Raw genomic sequence first — 6,994 nt, forward strand, 5'->3', positions numbered from 1 at the left:
ACCTTTTAAAACGAGAATTCGACAATCAGCTGGGGACAGCATTTTCAACAAACTCATCAAAGCAAGGTAGTTATCGCAGCTATAGGCCGTTTATAAAGATGGATGAAATGACAGCTCCTCAAAAGAAAAGCCAAACCATTTTGATCTCGATCTGTCTCCAGTGATCGACTGCAAACCTTGATGCCCTCGCAGTGTCTAGTCTGCCCTCAGTCCACTAAAAGTCTAAAGATGGACGACATAACAGCCACCCAAAGGTAAAGCCAAACCATCTACATCGCCCCCTGGTGTCTGGCTACAGTATCAGATATTAAAGACCCATCTCCTCCATGTCAGTGGATGGGACATGTGGCAATGAAAAAAGTCCAAGTAAATGTCAAATAAATTTTTCTCAAAGATGGTTTCTGTCATTTTAGGTATCACACATGTTCAAATGCTAGTTCTTTCCAGTAAGTTTTTTGATAGGGTTAGGGTTAGGGTTAGGGTAAATCTTGATTGACAGCTGAGACTAGCTCGCGATTGGTCAGTTGTGTGTATTGGTGGTACCTCCACAAAACAATCACTACTCAGAGACTCTGTCTCCGAATACAGTTCATTTTTGTGGAGATGCGTCATAAATCTCCATGATTTGGACCAAAGACAAAGTCGAGAAAATGAGCAAATGTTTCACGTTGCAGAAAAGTTTGTGGGATGGACAATGGGAGCCAGGCTTCTCTCTTGAGGTTTGACTGTGGATTTAATCCTTCTTGCCTCTGTGCTCCAGGCTAGGGCATCTTGTGACTGGCTGACCAGAGAATCGTTCAGATTTTGTATACATAGAAAAGCTTCATTTTTTTTACTCCCCTTCTACACATCAGTGGTTTTCTAAATTCTGAGCACAGAATATGTCACATGGCTGCATGTAAACACTATTCTTTTAACCAGGGTTAAGTCCAGATTGCATAGGATTTTGCATTTATCTTCGTGTTTTATAATTGAATTAAAATGTCTCTAATTGAAAAGCAGATGTAATCTTTAGACCATTTTTCACTAGTCAAAAAACTCACTAACATCTGGCCCCTGCCTGCATTAGGAATTGATTCAATCAGCATTTATCCCAGGGTCCACACAGCAGACAATGTTTTTTGTCTGCTCCAGCTCCGATCGGCAGTGATGGAAACATGACGTCCGGCTGAACGAGACAATTTCTTCTTCCTGTTTTGTTTTGGCATCGGGGGGGGCTGATATTTTTTCTTACGACGTGCTTAAAACTGCCAGATGTTTGGCGCATAAATAGAGAGGAACATTTTTTACATCTAAGGAACAACAGTGATTCTTTGGTCTGTATGATGTAAAATGCAATACTATCAAGGCAGCCAGGTGAGAGAGCTTCTCTGTTTCTGGTGCATTTGTGATGTCGAACATGACGCATCTGGGAAAACAAATGGCCAACTCCTCATCTGGCGATGGGAAAAGAGGCAATCGCTCTTTTTTTGCGAGTATACTGGTGTTAAAGACCGCTGTGCATTTGCTAGTCTTTGTGTAAAAGAGGTTCATGGTGCAGTACATGCTGCTGCTCCTACAGATGTTAAGTTTTTTTTAAGAAAAAAAATAAGATATGTTTGTTTATACCAAACACATGCACTACACACTCATGCAATGGTAGGTAAATGTAACCTCTGCATTTAACCCATCTGTGTGCAGGACACACAGAGCAGTGAGCGACCATGTACGGCGCTCGGGGAGCAGATGTTGGGGGAGTAAGGTGCCTTGCTCAGGGGCACTAGACAGGGTAGGGAGACTCTTGGATATTTGGACAGATCAATCCAGGTTCGTGTTTTGTTGTCTCTCCGTGGAGTCGAACCCGAGACGAACCAGCGACCTTCTCTGCCCATAGTCCAAGTTTCTACCACTAGACCACCGCCTCTAGTGATAATGATAAAGCAGGATCTAGGTTTTGTTCTCACTGAAAACCATTAGTCTCTGGCACCAGAGAAGAAGGTAGTTTTGAAAAGTCTTCATTGTTTTCAAATGGCCCATGATAACAAAGGGTATCAGCACTGTGATCCTCCGTCATGCAGACTCCTCAGAAAGGTCAGACTTGACTCCCACATCCATTATAACAACAGCTGCAGAGAGGGAGACATGCATAAATGTAACATTCAAATTTTTGAGGGCCATTTACCCTGTCAGGGAAAGTTAGTGTTTGCTTTTATTTCAGTACATTTCGTTTTCGTTCAGCAGGAGGTTAAGCTACGGAACAAAAATGATGTCTGAGCTGCGGTGGTTTGCATTCATCACCATCCCTAATAACATCAGTGGACATTCAGAAGCTATAAGTGGGCCAAGGTAATCATATTGCTTATCAACCTGATACACCCAGACACTGTGTAAACTCAGTGTTACTGAACCCTGTTACCTTTGGTGTCCCTGTCGCTGAGGCCTGACTGCGACGACAGAGAGTGGTAAAGAGCTCAGTGGGAGAGTTTGAAAACTGAACTGGCCTTAATTCTAATGCTGTAATTAACTTGTGTTGCTCTCAATTTGACTTGACATGAAAAACCGCAAAGTCCATTCATGCAGATCTGTAGCTCGTCTGAAGGAGGTCACCGCTGGAGGTTTATCTTGTACTTTATTTCACCCCTTGTTTTTTCTCAGGGCATGTCATTATATAAAGATTCACATTAAAGCTCCAACAGATCACATACATTAACTAAGCTGTCTGGAAAAGGCAGCATGCATGATAATGAGCTGGAAGTCAGGGTACATTGTGTGCATTTTGTTAAGATTTTACACTTTGGAACAGTGAATTAAAAATAAAACAGCCGCTGCCTCGTTTGCACAATTTAACTGAGGGACATAATTAAAGCGAACTGTTTAATGACCCTGACAAATTCACAGTCTTACACATGTTCTCACACACAGATGACTGGCAGATGTCCGACCCAGGCATGCAGCTGTGTCTGTCATAGTCTGGAGTGGAAATATTGTGTACTTGACTTTGAATCTACTTCATCAGGCCACTTAAAAAGAAAAACAAAAAACAGTTTGCTGTTGAACAGGGAGCTATTTTGATAATTGATGGGGCCTGAGGTCAATGCTCATTAGGCGTTGAGTTTGGAGGCTGTTGAGCTGGTTCCAGTGGCTGGCTACTTTGGAGAGTGCAGAGGCATCAGCTCTGGGTCTGTGTGTGCTCTGGCAGCTCTCTCCTCCTGTGGTGACGATATGGTCGGAGCGGTTTTCTCTTCCAGCAGCAAACGTTGTTTTCATCACCTACACAGGCGTTAGAGTATTTTCCCTCTCAGTATTGAATTAGGCCCACTGAGTGAAACACACTTCAATGCACGGTTTCTTTACGACAATGATGAGTCGACTGGCCATTTGATTGATTGTTTTTGTATTCTACTTCCAGCTTTCTACTGTTGGGAAAATAACTTTAAAATACATTTTCAATGCATGCTGTTGTTGTTTCTGATTAATGCATGTGTTTTACCTCATCTCTGATCGCCTTGAAATTTGAAGGCCACTCCATCAAAGTGAATAGGTGATAATAATACATAATAACCTTTTTGGTACATTATTTATTCATTGAAAAAAGTCTTTCACATCCGAGATTTTCAAGCACATTTGAGTGAGCCTTTGGGGAAACCATGTTGAAATCAGTTTCCCTTCCGTCAGCATTTTAGGCTGCAGCAATAATAGTGACTGGCAAAAGAGGCAAATAAATAAGTGATGGATTATCCATGCAAAGCACTGGCAGTGTGCAGTATTCTTTGGAAAGTATCTGTTAGTAAAGTAAAGTATGGAGAATTTGTACTAAATTGACTATAACATGATTTAATACTTGCATGTGATGGAATGAGAGCAGCTTGTGGAGCTCATCAAATGAGACCGTGCACAGGAGACAGTCTCCATAATAATCAGGTATACTGAGCGTCAAAAAAATATTCAATCCAACATGCATGAGTAATACTTTTTTTTTTTAAAGTGTCAGATCATTATTCTTTATTATTCTATGTAATTATTCAGGTAACCACACACTTCACACTTCTTAAAGAATCAGAGCACAGAAGAACAAATCCAAGAGGTCTGAGAACAGATGGTTCACACATGCACAGAAGCAGTGCGAGCAGGAGAAGAAGAGCTGGAGCGCACAAAATGTATCCAAGCAACAGATATCCGAGTGTAAACACAAACATTGAGGACAAGCAGAGAAAATTAGAGCACAAGCACGGGGTTTACAGTGAAACCATTACAACATCTGAACTAAAAGTGAAAGACTCTGCTCTTGAAGAACGATCAGGAACCCCTCCCATACTTAATGATTTCATATATCTGTGATTTGTTTCTCTTTGTATACATCCTCATAATTCCTCAATATTATCATATAGTCAAAACACATTGGACATTTAAGAAGCCTCAGATAAACAAGATCATTTGTGTTTTCCTCTTTATTAGCAGCTTTTTTGGGTCAAGCATGAAGCCAAATATTCACAAATTAGATTTCTGTGTATTTCAGACAATACAAATTCTATTAAATCTGAACAACTCTGACGTTTATGGTAACATTTGTCGGGTTCTCTGAACGGCCTAATGTGCTTTTATGAGACAGTTTAAATGCAAATAAAACACAGCAGTGTTCCTCTTCACTTAATTCTAATAAGTTTTAAACTGGCCTGACATTTAGTTTGAGTACATCTCTGAAACAAAATCACATTACCTTTCCTCCACCTGCCTCTAACTCAGTTTTATGTTTTGCATGAATGTGCCTGGAGACAGTTCTTTACCCATTAGCACATAAGAACAGTCAAATATTGTTCTGTTGCCACATTATAAAACAATTGCTTTCATTTCCTGTCCTTGTATGTTGTGCCCCAGTGTCAAATTGACTTGATTTAAAATAAACAGTGAATTCACCCATAAATGCATATTTCAAATGACGGAAATAGCACCTGACATTATAGCTGGAACGTTCTTTTGGCACAAGTCGCTGACGTACAAATCTAATGTGCCTCCTGTATTAAACGGCGGAAGAACACGGTTAGTGGGATATTGTTTTGCTCACACCTTGGCCTCTGACAAAGACGTACTCCTGAGGGAGGTGGATGCAAGTCATTAGCAGAGACGTGGGCCTGAGACGGGGGGGCTGAACGTTTCCTGTCAAAGGTGTGAGGGGTCAACAGGTCTCAGAACTCTGTATGCTGAGTGACACACGTGCAGGAGAGGGCTCATCCTTGTGCAGCCTGCATCCATGACAGTTGACCTTGTTTCGATACAGAAGCGAAACACAGTTGTGCTTTGGTGGAATATTTTTGAGCCAATTTACTCAAACTCATATTGTCCAGGAAACACGTGAGGACAGAGACTTTAATGTGACCTGCGGGTTGGAGTACACAGGGAGGGAGTCAGGTAATATCCTAAACAAAGATCATAGGGGAGAAATAAGCTCCCAAAGGTAGATCTGCTGGTACAGAAGGAAACCGACGAACAAACTGGAACGGAATAAAAGGAAACGCAGACTACATATCCAAAGTTAACAAGACACAAGTAAAACTAATTAAGATAAGAGAGGTCATCAACATAGTGAGGGAAACCAAGCTGTGTCCCAGTTCAGGACGAATAACCTTGACGGTCGAACTGGTCTACAGAGGATTTCCTCATTGCTTCAGCAGCTCGACTATTTCTCTTGCTGTTGCCTAGGAACAGAGCTGAAGTTGGACAGGATGAGAAAGTTTTAATGCTTCTTGTTTTTAGTACTGTTGGTTATCTGTTGAGTCATAACTCAAGTGTTGGACGTCTTCTCGCCTACCAGCACCATTATCTATTTGAAAAAGGGTTTGTCACTGAAGCGCAACGAATACTGGGATTGGTTGATCTGGGAAGGATCAGAGGTTGGAGCCTTTGTTTCTCCGGGATGGAAGGATGCATTTAAAGCAACCTTTGAAATGGGACAGTCCAGTTGTGCTGCTGTTAAGTTATCAGTCTTCAAATGCGGCCTCTGGAGGTTGCAGCCCCTAAATCATTCTTATGAAATGTGACAGAATTTGCATATGGATGAAGCTTTTATATATGTATTACCTATATATGTACATTTATAAGAAGCAGTTTAATAATGGAGAAGGTAACAGTGGAGCCATTGTTTAATCTAATCACCACATTTTGTGAGCTCATCATACTTTCTACAGCAAACACGTGCAGTAGAGTAATATATATATATAAGCCTTGGAAGAATAATGAAGCAGATGTATGTTATAACACATAATGATAAAGTATAAATGCCTCAAAAGAGATTTCACCTCGAATCTTCTATTCAGTGTGACAACCATTTTGTAGAACTGACTGACGTGTCTCCATCTCCACCAGATACACCTAAAAATGCTGTTTACACATTGATGGTGGGTTGTGTTTCCTCTGGACAAGTACATTTGTTTGAATTCTCTAAATGCATTGTGCTGATTACATTTCTGTACTTTTATTTTTTTAAAGCGAGACTTTTACCGGAGTATTTGACTTAATCTGAGTATCTGTTCCACCACTGTCAGTTTGATCCACTTTTCCCCCTGTGATGAGTTCCCTCAAGTGCTGTTTGTCTTCTGTAAACCAACGTTAACCACAACCTCTCATGCTGGTATCCTCGAGAAAAATAAACTTGAGATGTGTTTAATGCATTTGAAGGTTGTAACCGGGCTGATTCACCACCGTGTTTGGTTTTTGCAGTTCAGCGCTGGTGCCTCTTGTGGGATTTTAATGGTTTCGGCTAATGAGGTGCACTTTGTGTTGCCGCTGCAGCCAGATGTGGCCAAAAAAGGTGAAGGAATGTGGCGTCCTCCGTGTGAGCGCATGTTCCCCACCGCGGGCTCTCGAGGACAGTCACTCAGGTACGGGAGTGGTTGCAATGGAGGACATGATTGCCTTTCGCCGCCGAACATCAGCCGCTCTCATCGCCGGGGTTATTTGCATTTTGCGTTCCGGTGAAAAAAGTCTCAGGGGAAAGAATGGAACAAGCAAATGATCCGGT

This window comes from Platichthys flesus, chromosome 16 (assembly GCF_949316205.1).
Source record: "Platichthys flesus chromosome 16, fPlaFle2.1, whole genome shotgun sequence".
Taxonomy (NCBI): Eukaryota; Metazoa; Chordata; class Actinopteri; order Pleuronectiformes; family Pleuronectidae; genus Platichthys; species Platichthys flesus.